At 38.0% G+C, this 17,066-nt stretch overlaps 1 protein-coding gene across 12 annotated transcripts in view; it reads left to right on the top strand.

Moving 5' to 3' along the window:
- Nucleotides 1-17,066, top strand: part of PDE4D (phosphodiesterase 4D) — a 1,918,796-nt gene that overhangs the window by 1,831,760 nt on the left and 69,970 nt on the right. The window lies entirely within an intron of this gene.

The raw sequence follows: 17,066 nt of genomic DNA, 5'->3' as shown, positions 1-17,066 counted from the left end.
GTAAGGAAATCCTGCAAATTGGTAACCTGAATTTTTCCTGATAATTATCTAGCCTCACTTGAGCCAGAGAACTTGTTTTTCAGATTGCTATTTTTTTCCCCACTCAGGAAACCTATCTCTGCCATCTGAACTATTCTTTGGAACTCAGCGGTGTCATTCTGTTCAACATCAGAATTTCTAGATTTAAAATTGTTTGCTTGCTTACTTTCTCATTTAAATAATTTGAGAGAGCTTTCCAGGGATGCTAGTACTAATTGAATTAAAAGGGTTTGGGTGACAATCTATTAAATTACTTGGAATCTGTGTTCTCTTCTAAAATCCTATAAATAAGAAGAAAAGGAGATCCAGAGTATAGTATGCAAAATACAAAAGAAAATACTCTGATATTCCATAATATGATAATAAAACGCAGGCTAGAAATAAATAACAATCCTTGTTTAGATTCTTCATTGACCAGATAGATTTCTGCAAGTCTCAGGTTTGGAGAATAAGAAAAAGATAGCCTTTTTTTTTTAAACTCCAGGAAAGTTGAGAGGTGAGGTCAGATTTACTCAGATTATATATGACAGACAACTGCCTAGATGTTGTGATTTGAGAGGTACTAAGAGGGTGCTTTGTTGTTTTTGTTTTTCATTTTTATTTTCATTTCCAAATTTTCTCCTTTCTTCCTCTTCCCCCCATCCATTGAGAAGGCAAGGAATACAATACCCATTGTACTCAGGAAGTCATGCAAAACATTGCCACATTCCACTTCTTTCTCCCCATTTCCACCCCCAGCCCCCCAAAAAGGAAAGAAAAGTAAAGAAAGAAAGAAAATTATGCTTCAGTATGTACTCACGGTGTATCAGTTCTCTCTCAGGAGATGGATAGAATTTTTCACTATGAATCCTTTGGAGTTTTGATGGGTCATTGTATTGATTAGAGTAGCTAAGTCTTTCACAGTTGATTATTGTTACAATATCACTGTTACAATGTACAGTGTTCTAGTTCTCACTTCATTTTGCATCAGTTCATATAAGTCTTCTTAGTTTTTTTCTGAAACCATTTTCTTCATTTCTTTCAGCACAATAGTATTCTGTCACAACCATATACCACAACTTGTTCAACTGTTCCCCAATTAATGGTCATTTTCTCAGTTGCTGCTTCTTTGTTGCCATAAAAAAGAACTGCTATAAATATATCTGTACACATAGATATCCTTTCATTTTTTCTTTTATCTCTTTGGGGGCACAGACCAGTATTGCTGGGTATTGCTGGATCAAAGTTTTATAGTCCTTTGGTTCCAAACTCTTCTCCAGAATGGCCAGACTAGTTCACAGCTCCACCAGCATTGTATTAGTATGCCTATTCTCCCCTATCTCTTAAGAGGGTACCTTTAAGAAATATTGCACCCGATATCAATGGATTTATCTGAAATTCCTAGCGCTAGAATCACTCCTTATAGATTAACTACTATCTACAGGAAGGCAATAATATATTCTGGAAAATTAACTGCCCCCCACTATTCCAAAGAAAAATCAGGGTCCAAGGAAACAATATATAAGTTGTCAAATTTCCCTGAAGAAGGCAAAGAAGATCAAAACAAAAACAGAGACCATCCAATTCTAACCTTGAATGCATTAGGAGTTTGTAAGAGGAGGTCCCTCAAAAGTAGGCGAGGCATTTAGCAGAGGGCAGCTTTATAGCTTTGCTTCCAAAGCCCCTGCAGAGAGCATTATAACTCCAACAGCCTTTCAGAGGGACAGAAGAGTGTATTCCACTGTATCAAGGTCTCCCAGCATGGTGCCTTGAACAACTGCAACAAGCATCAAATCAGGCACTTTTATAAAGCATTGTGTTAGGTGCTAGGGATAGAGAGACAGAAATGCCGCGACCCAATGGTAGACGAAGGGATGAATCATAGGCGCTAGCTATCTACCTCCAAGGCTCTGCCTTCAGAATTTGAAAGTTACCTGGGATTCATTCTTGTCCCTATGGCCTGCAGCTGGGGAGGAGATGGGTATGGATAGTTGTTTGCAGCTATTTTATACTTAAGTTTTCAGCATGTTTTCATATTGGCAATGATTGACTATTTCATATTTTGACTTCTCATCCTCCATTCAGTAATCTCACATGGGCTGATGAAAGTAAACATTATCTCCATTTTCACTTTGGTTTCCTGGAGGGGAAATGCTCCTTGCTTTGTTATAGAATTTATAACTAATTTAAACAATGGAAATTTTAGGCCACAGAGGAAAATATTTGTGAATAGACCATAGCTCCTCAAATGATTCCTCACTGGGGATCTATCTACTTTAGGTGAATAATAAACAGTCCCATATATTAGGGGAGAAAAGAGGAATTAAGAATGGCCAGGTTTTTTTTTTCTTTTTCACATTCCATACACCCTTTCTGTGCTCATTGTCACCAGCTTAACTTAAGGTTCTATTTCTTTTTGTTTAGACTATTGTGAGGTTTTCCAAAACAGATTCCTTATGATCTAACCTATCAATATACAGCCTCCAAAATATTCTTCCTAATTCACAGGTCAGAGCAAGTTGCTCCCCTGACTACAAAAACTTAAGTGGCTCCCTATTGCCAAAATAAAACATAAACTATGGTATGACTGTACCCTCTCTGTATAGCCATATTTTATGGTACTCTTCTACCAGGGCATGACATTATAACTAAACTTGATAAGACACTGTTGCCAGCTTTCATTTAGCTTTCTCCCCACTTTGAACACACATACCACCTCCTTATGCTTGGAATGTATCCCCAATCTTAATTCATCCCATTTTCATCCTTCTGTGAAACTCACCTCTGGGACTACTTCTCCTTAAAGTTGGTCCTGAAGTCCCCTCCCTCTTCCCATCCTTTAGGCTACCTCTGAATCAGTCATTTCTTAACTTAATAGTGTTCTGAAGAATTATATCTTTTTCCCCCCACAATAAATTACAGTACTTCGCATGTTGTAACACCTAATAAGTCTTTCTTAAATGGAGCTCACTTTAATTTAAAATAATTTCTATAAGTTTTGGTGAAATTGTTTATACAATCTTTACCTTCTGATTTTCAGTGAAATGTTCTTTAAATTTTTTTGTTTGTTTTGCTAGCCTGGTAAGAGCCCAGCAATCTTTTTTTTTTTTAATTTAAACTTTTCTCATCTGTAAGATGGGAAAGTCTTACAAGGACAGATATTCCAAGGAACATGATAAATGGACAGATAGAAGGATGGTGATGGATGATCATAGTGCTTATTTTTAATGCCTTTATCACCTTAATGCTTATACCATTGGTCTCATCAGCATCTATAAATACAAAGCACTTGCCCTTGGGATTTTATTTCTACATGTGGGAAAACAGTTATACAAAACATATTTCATAAAACATTTTCTGAAGACTAGAGCTTCATGAATGATTTCCAGCACTTAGCATGATACCTGGCACATGGACAGCCAGGGGTCTCCAGGCCACATGTGCCTCTCTAGGTTCTCAAGTGTGTCCCTTTGACGGAATTCAAAGTACAGTCTGCATTCAAAGGACCACAGTTGAGGACCTAAAGGACTACATGTGGCCTTGAGACCCCAGGTTCCTCACCCCTATGGTAGGCTTTTAATAAATGTCTATTGATTGCTTGCCTTTACTTGTATTTTTCCCTGGTGGTCCATAGTGATTTGTTGCAGAACATGATGTAATTTCCAGAGCTGTCCCATCAAAACTATCACCCCAAGTCTCGATATTTAAATTTCTGCCTAGTTTAAGTTAAACATGGACTTGAAATGGTGTGTGGCATTTCTTTCTTTTTCTCTTTTTTATCACAAAAATATGTCCCTGTGTACTATGGCAACAGAAGGAAAAAGTATAGCCTTTTGTTGTTTGAGAATTTAATTAGCACTGTGACTTAATAAGATTTGCATCAATTACCACCTTCATTCAATCCCCCAATTTTCACTCTCTTTGTTTATATAGAAAGGGGTGTAATGGACTAGCACTCAGCCATGGCAGACGGTTCAGAGTTGTCAGCACCTTAGAGAACACTTTGCTCCTGCAAGTTAATTGACTGTTTGAAGTGAGGTCTTGGTTTAAACCTTGACCATGTGGCATTTTACATGTGGATGTGCGTTCTATGGTAACTTGTGAAAGAGTTGACTGATTTTCATTAAATTTGGAACATTACTATTAGGCACAAAAAGATATTTTAAGTGTGTTTTACAGTTCAGCCTGTCATCTCTAAACCAAATGGAATTGGATAAAAGATTTCAAATGGGCATGTTGATAGTTTTTAACAGATTTCGGTGAAATTAAGGGTAAGGGCGGAGTGAGAACTGGAGACAGGCAGAATAAGCTGCCACTCTGGGTACAACATAGTGATCACAATGAGGGAGACTTTAAAATATTCTTTTCATAAATAGTGTATGGTAGGGCCACATGATTATGTTCTCCAGAGTACCTGTGTACTTATTTTATGCTAAGTCAGGTTCCATCTGTTAAATCAAGGGATCTAACGCTTAGATAGCACAGTAGGAGGAAGGGAGGGCAAAACCAAATTTTCAAACATAGGGACTAGGGAAACACAATGTTTAAACCTTGCCTAAAGCACAGAGTGGCCTTGTCCTGGCTCTCTGAGGAAGTTACAGAAACGTGAGCTTGCAATGAGTGAATTTCAGAATCCACAGAAACTAAAGCAATTATACCATGTTTTTCATTAACATAAATTTACATAGCTGACTGAAAGACAAGGTCTTTCTCCCTAAAAGAGATTGCTGGGCTCTTACCAGCAAGTGAAATAAAACAAAACAATAAAGAACACTAAATAGGGAATCAAAACGAGTTCTTTTTCCTTTATTTGGATTCGTTCAATTATCAAGTTTCTTCTAGACAATGAATTATATTTCAGTTAGGTAGAGCTATTTTTATAGGTAAGATGTACATATTTCCCTTAATTCATTCATTGATTTTTATCTACTGCATAGTGGGTAAAATGGCTTCACAAGACAAAATCTGAAGGGATCTTGCTACCCCTCAGGACCAAAGACATGACACTCATTTCTTTAGGGGAGGTATGCAACGTGGCACAATAGTATTATTAATAATAGTGCAGGGGCGGCTAGGTGGCGCAGTGAATAGAGCACCGACCCTGGAGTCAGGAGGACCAGAATTCAAATCCGGCCAATAATAATAGTACTTTCACTTAGTGCTACAAAGTATACAGAATGCATAGTGAAAATAGAAATAGGCCACTGAGAATCAGGAGATCTAGAAGAGATACTCTGGAGACTAGGCAGCACATAAAACTCTATGCACTATCCAGATGGGGGCAAATATTGGGCAGCTATAAAAAATTAAATTGAAAAGATTATTGGGGAGTCAAATGATGGAGGCTTTTGCAAGCCATGGAGAGGACTTAAGCATTCAAATCCTAGTTCCAACACTTATTGGCTGGCATTTAGATAACACTTTAAGGTTCACAAAGTGCTTTACAAATATTGTCTCATTTGATCTTTACAATCCTGAGAGGATAGGTATGATTATCCTCATCTTTCAAGATGAACTGAGACAGATAGGTTAAGTGACTTGCCTACGGTCACAAAACTGGTAAGTATCTGAGGCAGAATCTGAATGGGGGTCTTCCTGACTCCAGGTCCTGCACTCTATCCACTGTGCCACCCATCTGTCTTTTACACTTTGTAGCTTTATGACTCTTTGCAAGTCACTTAAAAGCATCACTTCACTAGTTTGTAAAATGGGAGGATTAGGCCATGTGATCTGTAAGGTCCCTTACAGTCATGTGTTTTATGAATCTGTGTTTCAGGAGGTTTGAGGGAGCCAGAGTCCTGGGTGATGTTCCAAACCTTCCCTGTTTGGAAATGAACTTTTAGCAAAACTTCCCTCTCTGAGTAGTGATTTCCTCTATTCTCCACCCCTCCTCAGTTTCTGATCTGTACTACCAACTAACTTTGTATGTCCTTAGGAAAATAGTTCCTATGGAGTTCAAAATCTTGATTCTATCTTAATTTAGGAAAGGTTGTCATCTAGGTAGCTTGCTCTGATAGCCTCTAGATACATTCAGAAGTGGCTCAGCATGACAAAGATTAGAAAACCTGCTGTCTCTTACTTCAATCTTAACTCCCTCTCAAAGTGCTCTGTACTTTCCAGTCCATCACTGGGGATCTTGAGGTTGAGAGGGCTGAACCTTCATTTCTTACCACATTGCTCCTCAGGGTTTATGGATTTGGGGAATTAGCTCAAGGCCTCTAAGCATTATAAGTTTGGGTCAATTCCTTCTGATATAAATTTAGGAAAGGGCACTGGACTTGGAATTAGAATGATTCAGTTAATTAATAAGCATTTATTAAGTACCTCCCGATACCAGGCACTGGGAGACAATAGGCAAAAAAATAAAGATACAGCCGCTAACATGCTACAGTGGGGAGGGGAGAGAACATGCATACATTGAAGGAGACAAAAAATATAATCACAAGATAATTTTCCAAAAGAGGAGAGAGGGGAAAGGAATACTCACTTTGGGGGTCAGGAAAGAACTCCTATAGGACGTAGCTCTTTGAAAGAGGCTAGGCAGTCTAAGAGATGGAAGTGAGGAAGGAATGAATACCTGTGGGTATGAGAACAGGTGTGGAGATGGAGATGGAAGGTCACATAGGAGGGACAGCAAGGAGGCCAGTTCTGTTGAACCATGCAATGTGTGTGAAGAGGATTAAGGCATAGTAGCAAGGAAAGAAAAGAATGTTGGGTGATTTGGGGGTGGTTGTGACTTCCCAAGTTCCTTTCCACTTCCTGGATTCTAGTCTCACACCTTTCCAACATCAGTGAGATGAGAGAGGAATGGAATATGGCAGTAAATTCTGTCTAAAGAATTCCAAAGTCGACCTGACCATCAACTTCTGTCAGGCTGATAAATTGTTACGTGCATTCCTTTGGGTAAGTGCAATGCTGCCTGGGTCCTCATCTACCAAGAAGTTGTTTTATGAACCCAGAAAAGTTGTTTTCTGTACTTAGTAAGGTTGCTAATAGATGAACACACCAGAAGAAAGGGTGCATTTTAGATACCTTCTAATGTAGATTTGTTGAGAAATGCAAACACATGCTAAGAAATACAGGTATTTTAATAGGTCATTAGTTTCTAACATGCTTGAATATGTTAAAGTATGAATAATAAGAATTAAATAGTAAATAGAGTGATATAATGGCCTTTATGACCCCCTCCCCCACACACACAATTATTTTTGAAGAGGCTGATCATAGAACAAAACAGAAGGGGTGTCAGAATCACGGATTATAGTAGCAGGAATGTTGGTTTTGGAGTTAGAAAATCTGGCATCATTTCCTCACTCTGCTGCTTATTTATTGCCTTTGTGTCTCTGGGCTTCAGTTTTCTCCATCTATAAAATGAAGGGGTTGGATTACAAGGCCCCTTCCAGCTCTAAAGTGCTGATCCTATGACTCCATTTGGAAGCTCATTTAAGTTTTTAAACCCATATTTAAATTCCTATAAAATAACTGAATTGCCCATTTACTGAGCCAAGGCTGAAGACATGTTCTGCTCAAAGAGACTGACTTCCAAAAGTTCTCTGAGCAATACCACCTGGGAATGTAGGATTTTTGATAAATAAAGGATCAAGGCAATGAATTGCCTACAATCAATAAAGGATACTTTTAATTTGCTGCATTGTAATCATTTTCAGGTAGCATGGTGAATAGAGTGCCCAAACTGGCCAGGAAGACCTGAGTTCAAATATGGCCTCAGACACTTACTAACTGCATGACCCTGGGCAAGTCACTTAACCCTGTTTGCCTCAGTTTCCTCATCTATAAAATGAGCTGGAGAAGGAAATGGCAAAGCACTCCAGTATCTTTCCCAAGAAGACCCCAAATGGGAGCCAAAGAGTCAGACATGACTGAAAAAAATGACTGAACAACAATATAGGTTGAATTGGAAAGAGAAGAAATTGAAGCTAAAGGGGACCGGTTCATAGTTTATTGTGTAGCTTTTGAGTTTATTTAATACAATATAGAGATGAGTTGCATTGTAATTATAGAAACAGAGAGGAAGCTACAATGCCAGGGGCAGATGTGGGGTTGGATTTGGGGAGTTAAAGTGAGAAGGGCATATGATCTATCTAAAAGACTTATATTTATTAATTTTCTTATTCACCACGACATCCCCATTTAAAAAATAGGAAGACAGATACTGAAATTATATGATTTAGAATCACAGAATTTTGTGTTGGAGAAACTTTAAAGGTCTTCTAGTTCCTTCCCAGTGCAAGGATCCCTTGTATAACAACCCTGTCAACTGACTTGATCAAGCTCAATCAAGAACAATTCATCTATTCTTTGAACAAATACTTATGGAATGGTTATGTCCTCTTTATATTCTTTGAGCTTCAGAAATAACAAATAAGATGCATAGTTTTTTAGCACAGTAGAAAAAATAAATTCTTTACACAAAAAAAACAAAATATTAGACAGAATATGAAAATGGAATGAGAGGTACAAAGGCCTGTGGGAAGGAGGAAGACAGAATGTCTGACTGATAGGCTCAGGATAATAAAGGTAGGCTTCGTGGAAGAAATAGCAATTAAACTGGGTCTTGAAGAAATGAGTTGGGAGAAAGAAGAAATCAGGATCAATTTCTTTTTTTTTTCAATATAGTTTACTTTGTTAAATATTTCCCAATTACACGGTTTTTTTAATGGTAGATTTAATTTTTTTTTTTTGTCTTTTTGGAGGGGGAAGGCAGGGGCAATAGGGGTTAAGTGACTGGCCCAAGGTCACATAGCTAGTGCTAAGCATCTGAGGTCAAATTTGAACTCAGGTCCTCTTGACTTCAGGGCTGGTGCTCTATTCACTGCACCACCTAGTTGCCCCCCCCCCCCAATTACATGTTAAAATGTTAACATCCATTTTTAAGAATTTTTGAGTTTCAAATTCTCTCCCTCATTCCTTTCCCTCCTCCCTCCATGAGAAAGCAAGCAATTTGATATCAATTATACATGTGAAGTCAGACAAAATATATTTTCATATTAGCCATGTTGAGAAAGAAAATGTGGACAAAAAAAGGAGAAAAATAAAGAAAGCTTCAAAAGTATGCTTCAAACTGCTTTCAGAGTTCATCACTTCTCCCTTTGGAGGTTGGTAGCATTTTTCATTATGGATCCTCTGAAATTGTCTTGGATCCTTGTCTTGATCAGAGTAGCTAAATCTTTCACAGTTGATCATCCTTACAATATTGTTGTTGCAGGGTAAAATGTTCTACTGGTTCAGTTGAGATCATTTTCACCCAATCCCATGAACAATGAGTCAAGTCAAATCACTTAACATTTATTAAATGTCTACTGTGTGCCTGGGTGTCTAGGTGCTGAATATACAAAGGCAGAAGATAGTCTTTGCCCTTCAGAAGCTCACTTTGTTAACATGTCAGAAAATTCCAGAATCTTGCAAGAGATCTGAAATCTGGGGTCCATGAACTTGTTATATATATAACTTTCAGTATAATTGGTTGTGTTTGTAGTCCTATGCATTTTATTTTATGAATTTAAAAACGTTCTTCTGAGAAAGGACCTACATGTCTCACCAAATTTCCAAAGAGGTCCTTGAGACCAAAAAAAAAAAAAATTTAACAACCCCTATCCTACTACAACCCTTTTATTTTATTAGTAAAATATTCTGTACATTGCCTAACTGTTTTTATAATTCAACATTGGAATTATGAGACAAAAAAAAATGCCCCAAAGTCTCATACCTCAAAGCAGTTTTCAATAGGACAGCAGACCACAGTATCATAAGTTTAACTGGATAACTGACTGTGGTTTCACTATCCTTCCCCCTCCTTAAACCCACCCCCCCACCACCCAGTCCCCTTGCTTTTGCTATGTAAAATGTTTGGTTTTGTTTTAACGAAAAGAAATCCAGACAAAACCCTCTTTGTTGGCCAAATTCTTCAATTCTATGTAAACAAAGTCCTGGAAAGGACTAAAAAGTCTCTTAGGCCAGTTGGTCATCAGCTTGTAATACTGCTCCAAGAGAAGAACTGTCTTCCCCATTCATTGTCTTATTCAAAAGAAATCACTGTCAGCTTCAACTATAAATAAGATAGATGTGAAATGGAAACTGTTTAATATGAAAGGAGATGGATAATTTATGCCCTTTGTAAATTCTGCATAGCACTGAACATTCCAGACAAAATGTATGGGTGAAATTGAACCCCCATTGCCTTTCAGAGATCCCTAATCACCTCTAGGTATCTCCTTCCTCTCGGCTATGTTCTTTCACTTTCTCTGCCCCTCCCCAACCTGTTTACACATTATGCTAAGAATTACCCCCTAGGGGTATTTGCATCTTAACCAGGGACTCTCCAAGATGAAAAGCTTTAGACACCCAAAGCATTGAATCACTAATGGTGAAATTTAGGTGACTGACAGGTTGGGAGAGATGTTTGGCCCTGAGGAATCTTCCCAGCCTCCTCACTTTACAGGAGGCAGTCAGCCCTTTGGTGATACTTTATGCCAAGCCTTCTGTGGGTACTTAATTAAAGAATCATATTGCCACCTCTTTATGATTTGAATGCTAGTTGTTTAAGATAAGAATAATCTTCAGCAAAGCAATCATTATACAACTTAGTCAAACCTTACTGATATTTTATCTTAGTGACAAAATGACCTACAGGCCATCAGAGGATATCAGTGTTCATTAAATTAAGTTTTTAATAAAATCCTACCTAGTCCTCAAGCAATCCCAGAAGAATTATTTGTAGATTGTGAGGAGGAAAAAAAAATGATATGCATCCTCCCTTTGGAACTTTACAAGTACTAAAGGCAATTTCACATTTTTGGGAGATTTTAAAGTACTTCAAAACAAGGACTTGATGCCAGAAATATACCTAGAAATTAGACAGTAATTTGCCACTGGCAAGCTCTGCTTAAACCTGTTACATGTGCTCTCTGAAAGTAAAGCCAATGCCTTCATGTATTTCCCATCAGATAAACATGTATATAGGAATATCTTAAAAGCCAGTAAAAAGTTAGAAATAATCTACTTATGCCATCAGTCTTCTACTGAAGTGAACTCTCTGAGGACCAAGCCACCCCCATGGTCCAATGCAATTTCTTTTCTGTCAGCTCTAACCAACATTTTAAAACTTTTTTTTTTCATTTCTTCTCAGAGTAGATATTTAGTGGAAGGAAGCGATGGGAGAAGCTGAAGTCAGAAAAGTTGGTATAGGAATTTGTCATTGCTTAACCTTAGAAAATATTTAGTGAAAGTTAATAAACAAAGGAAAGATAGCATTATCAAGCAGACTTTTTATGTGGTGCTAGCAAAAGACTTTCTGCAGTAGTTTTAAAACATGGCCTTCACTGATAGTAGAGTTCATGCTATTTTTATAGTAATGTAGAATAATTTGCCAATAGTCAATTCTGCTCCCCATCCCACCCCCTCACCTCCTCCACTACCTCCCATACCCTGGACAAGGGAAAATATCCATGCCATTGAGACTTAGGTAGGTAGAAGTAGTACTAGCTATTACTAAACTGGAATTCTTGGAGTCCAGGCAGAGAAGCATCCCAGTACTCACATTCATCTTGTGTGCACCTAATTAAAGAATCCTGGCACCAAGTCGGTCAACATAAATATAACTAGTCTCCAAACAGAATAGGAAGAACAGTTTGACAAACATTTCACAATAATCTATTACCGCCATGCTAACTAGAGGCTCTTTTTTTTCCCTTTTCAAAGGAGTCTGCTGCCTTGGCATCTTTTAGCGATGGACACAGCACCATTTCAGGCACTGTGTCAATAGAACCCTTCAGGTCATCAAGAAATTGGGGGTGGCCAAATTTCAGAAGACTTAAAGATTGCTTGTTCATAAGATCACTAAGTAGTCCTGTGGGTTGCTATGTAATACTCTGGTGCTTTGGAGAAAAACCTACAAGTATGGTTGGAAGGGAACTTGCCAAGTGTAACTATTGTGAGTGGGTCCCTCCAGAGGGCATGTCTTGCATTCACAGTAATTTATCATATTTTAGTTCCTGGTAATTGTCTTCTCAATAACTGCTATATAACAAATCTTTTGGGCACTTAAAATAGAAGGATTTTCACAGACACTTTCTACATGATGACTCTCTGAGTCTCGTTCCAGAGACAATATTTGGATTCTTTGGCTTATTAATGGTGGTAGAGAAGTGTTCCGTAAAATCCAAAAATAAATCTGATAATTTTTGTCTGTACTAGAATGACTATGACTCATTATGATGATATAGGATACTTGACATTGTCCAAATGTGCTTATTAAAATACTAAGAATTTTAGAGTTAATATTGCTAGTGGTTTAATAAGGTTCAGTGAGAGAAGTCAGGGCTGGGAGGGAACTCTGAAAGTTTTGTAGGATTCTCGGCATCATCATTCTGCTTATAGACAAGCTAATATAATCTGCAGAATGATTGGTCTGTAGGTAAACAGCATCAAAGTCAAATTACTTTCTTGCCCTATTGTTAAATGCTATCTCCTTGTGAAAGTAGTGTGATGAAGAAGTAGCTTCGGAATCATGATCTGAATTCACTTCTTTCCTATGATACCCACTGACTATGTGTCCCCTGGACAAAGCACTCAATTTCTCTGTGCTCTAGGAAACTCTAAGACAAAGATAACAAAGAAAATGTCTACCTGCATTTGTAGAGTGAGTTTACTCATCAGGACATTTCTTAGATGAATATAGTCATGGATCCAGGCTGATCCCAATCAGCAAGCACTTATTAAGCATTGGTTTTATGGCACACATTGTAGAAATGAAGAAAGAAATGAGGCATTGTTCTTGAACTCAAGCAACTCATTTTCTTTCCTTTCTTGCTGTCACAATTTAAAAAACATACAAAAACTGCATGAAGCAGACTGGTACACACACACATATCTGGCTATATCTATTTATATATAAACTGGTCTAGATCTGTGATTTCATGAGTGAAGTCCTATTGTGGGAATTCTTTTCTCTATGGAAATAAGCAATGGAACACTGAGCAGTTAAATGGCTTATCTGTGACCATATAGTTATTATGGATTAGAGGTAGAATGTGAACTCAGGTCTGAATACCAAAGTCAATTTTTTATCCAGGTTTCTTCCCTCTTTCCCCCCACTTTTTCCATGTGTGTACATGTCTGTGCATATGTATACATACAAACACATTCAGATATGTATGTGTGCACACGTGTGTGCATGTGGACACAGGCATAACGCATATATATATATATACAAAAGCATGTCTTTATGTCTCAGCTAATACCATATACATATATAGTTACATAAAAATACTTATTGTTATTACCATGATTATTTCTCAATATGAGACTAAAAATGAAATAACATAAAATAAAATTACCTGCTCTGTCCAGAAATGTTTATTTTTGTTATTGTCCAGTTATTTCAGTAGTGTTTGACTGTGCATGACCCCATTTGGGGTTTTCTTGGCAAAGACACTGAACTGGTTTGGCATTTCCTTCGCCAGCTCATTTTACAGATGAGGAGACTGAGGCAAATAGGGTTAAGTGACTTGCTCAGAAACACACAGCCAGTAAATTTCTGAGGCCAGATTTGAACTCAGGAAGATGAGTCTTCCTGACTACAGGTTGAGCATTTATATCTACTTTGCCACCTAGCTGCCCTGGCCCTCCTGAGAAAAAAATGTTATATTATTAATGTTCTAGATCATTAACTTGAAAACCCTTCTGTATTATTTCCCATGTGAAGATTAATGTGATAGTATTGTATATTAGGCTTCATTCTATTCAGTCTGTGATTGGTTGATTCCATGTGTGTTGGAGTATGCAAAGAGAGTATGAACTCTCTGGATGACCTCCATTATCACTTCCCCATACCTAAATCCTGGCCAATTGTAGAGTGGGAGAGATTAGTCTGGAGACCTACCTTTGAGAGCTATTGAACCAGCACAGGATTTATTTTTTCCCTACTTAATAATATTTTATTTTTTCCAAGTACATGTAAAGATAGTTTTCAACATTCACTTTTATAAGCTGTTGAGTTCTAATTTTTTTTCTCCTTCCCTCCCTCCCCCTCCCCCCCGTTCCCAAGACAGCAAGCAATCTGATATAGGCCATACATGTACAATCATATTATATATATTTCCACATCAGTCATGTTGCAGCACAGGATTTATTTACCTGGGGCCCACAGATCCCCCCAGGTTTCCATGGATAGATTTCAGAAAAATTATTTCTTTATTTTTCACTAGCCTCTAACTAAAATTTAACATTTCCTTCAATTGTGAATATTGGCAAGAAACCATCATAGTATTAACAGTACCTGTGACTGTCATAAATAAAAATGAAATGTTTTCATGTCACATTATAGTCTTTGTAGATATCTTGAAGTATCATTTATAGTCCATACTTCGAAATTACTGTAATTATTAGTCCCACTGCCAGATTGCAGGTTGTCACTCTCTTCCTGGCTACAGACTATATTTTTTTGTTTTTTTGCAATCCTATATATTTCATTTTACATAATTGAAAACATCATTCTGAGATAGGGTCCATAGGCTTTACTAGATTGCAAAGGAAGCCATGACTACAAAAAAGGTTAAGAACTAGTTTAGACACTAGACAAAGACTAAGTGAATGCATTCTAGACACTGAAGGTTGAGTTTAATAGTCCATTCAGCAGGTCAAGAGTGGTGGTACACACCTATCGAGTTGCGAAGTTCTGAGCTGCAGTTGGATAAACTGAATAGGGTATCTGTACTGTGTCTGGAATCAATATGGTAAGGGGTGAACTGGTCCAAGTGAAAAAAAGGAGCAGCTCAAAGCTTCTACTGATCAGTGGAGGTAATAGTCCTTAAGTGTCCCCTATACTTCCAGCCTGGGCAAGAGAAGGAGACTCCTATCCCTACCTTTACCCTATTCCCACCACCCCAATCCATTAAGAATAGTGTTTTGTGTTTTTTCTTTGTTTTGTTTTGCTATCAGAGTAAGAGGGTTGGGATCTGAAATTTTGTCATTGTGGAGAAGTCCTTATGTGGAAGGTCTCTCCAACAAAGTAGCTCCCATATAAATTTCCCATGGATAAACTGATAGTTTAAGTGATTTGCTTACAAGTCACCTAGCTACATATGCTAGGGTAAAGATTTGAACCAACCTTCCTGAATCCAGGGACAAACTTAGATGTTTGGATTTTAAAACATAACTATTTGCTGAACTGAATCCAATTAATGACCAGTTTACTAAGTACCCCTAAATTAGCTGAAAACAGGTAGATTTTTCTTTAAAAATCCCCCACCTTATGTCTGATATTCATTTAACTAATTTGAACAGATTTCTTTTTTTTCTGATAAATGGTGTATCATTATACACACAGAGAATCACATTACCTCTTTATGAATTTATATGTCACATATTATGCCATTTGCTTCTCATAATCACCACATCAGTAAACTGCAGCTAAAAAAGTGAAATAATTTGAATGTGGTTACATACTCTGTAAGTGGCAGAGATAGTATTAGAACAGGATTAGAATCACCATCCTCTAACTTTTCAAGACCAGTGCTGCTTCTGCTATAACTAACTGCCTCTCTTCTCCTCTAGAGTACCCCCAGAGAAAAGCTATGTCTTCATGTTAGAGTTACTTTTAAAATATTTCTTAACATTTTGCCAGTGATATTATAAGGTAGTATCAAGGTCCCAGGATTCTGAGGTTCATTTGCATAACATCCTTTCCTTAATGTGCCACTGAGTGTTTATTCCCAAAGTCTAAAAAATTAAGTTCTATAATTGCTTCTAATCTAGTAGCCTAATTTGGAGGAGGAAAAAAAGGTATGCCACAAAAGTCATATAAGGCCTTTTCAAATGTTGCTTTCTAAGTAAGAATAAAAAGTTCAATGAAATAGAATCTTCACCTTGGAGATTTGGATTTCTTTTCTATGAATGGGTTTGCTCACCCACTGCTAATGTAGTCAGGTTTTCCTGCAGTTGATCAGTTTCTGGGAGGAAAGAATACATACCCCCTCTCTCTTCCTTAGGAGCAGCTTCTAAAAATGGTAAGAAAGCATGCTGCAATATGACTTTGAAATATTTTCTTTCCTTTTTTCTCTTTCTGTCATGTTTGTGGTTATTCTATAAAATGGTAATGATAGTAAACACTTTAGCATTTCTATTTTTCCTTTTAAAATCTGTTTGGTATAAGATCAGGTGGGTAGGGGGGGTGGGGAGAGACTATGGGGGGAAAGTTCAAAATTTCTCCTGCCTCATCAGAAGCATATTATTGATATGCAGTGCTCAGATGTATGAATATATTTATATGATGTATGCTTATATAAAATACAAATGCTTGGAGGATATTCAAGGCATTGGGACTCCAGACTTCAGTAGATTCTCTTTGCTATTTAAGGATTTTAGGGTTCTCTGGGAAGGTTTATCTAGGAACGAAAGCATTTTGCCCAGAACATCCCTGCAGCATGGGAGGTAGCTGGACACAGTTGCTCCAAAAACAAACAAACGGGGTAACCTAGAACCAAGATCCAAGGTGGTGCAGATCTCCAATACTGTTTGTCAAGCTTCTTAGGCACTCCCAAGGAGCTGTGCTGGAAATGGAGAAATAATGGACTTTTCCTAGCAGGGGTGAAATGGAGTAGAGAAGGGAGAAGGGGGGAAAAGGAGGTGAGGGAGAAGGAAGAGAGAGGGAGAGAATGGGGAGCAATAAGGGGAGGGAGAGAGAGAGATGAGAGATGAGACAGAGAAAGGGAGAAAGGGAGGGAGATGGAGAGGGTAAGATGAGAGAGAAAAGAGACAGAGAGGGAGAGAGACACACAGACAGAGAACTATCTTCAGAGCACTCTGGGCACCTTCCCGGAGCAGGTGCTTTTTGTCTCGTGCTCGGCTAGGCAGGAGCCATGCGAGTGCGCGCGTCTATGTGCCTGTGTGCGTGTGTCTGCTGGCGCCTGTGCGCTTCAGCTTTGAGGTGGCAACTGGCAAAGGCTACTGTTGGTTCCGCACCGGGTTTTCCTCCTCTCCCCAACACACACACACACACACACACACACACACACACACACACACACACA

The sequence above is a fragment of the Petaurus breviceps genome, unplaced genomic scaffold, assembly GCF_028583685.1.
Source record: "Petaurus breviceps papuanus isolate PSGF00001 unplaced genomic scaffold, PetGlider_PUasm1.0 229, whole genome shotgun sequence".
Classification (NCBI taxonomy): Eukaryota; Metazoa; Chordata; class Mammalia; order Diprotodontia; family Petauridae; genus Petaurus; species Petaurus breviceps.
Note: the sequence above shows the minus strand (reverse complement) of the source record. Positions and strands in the feature narration are given on the sequence as shown.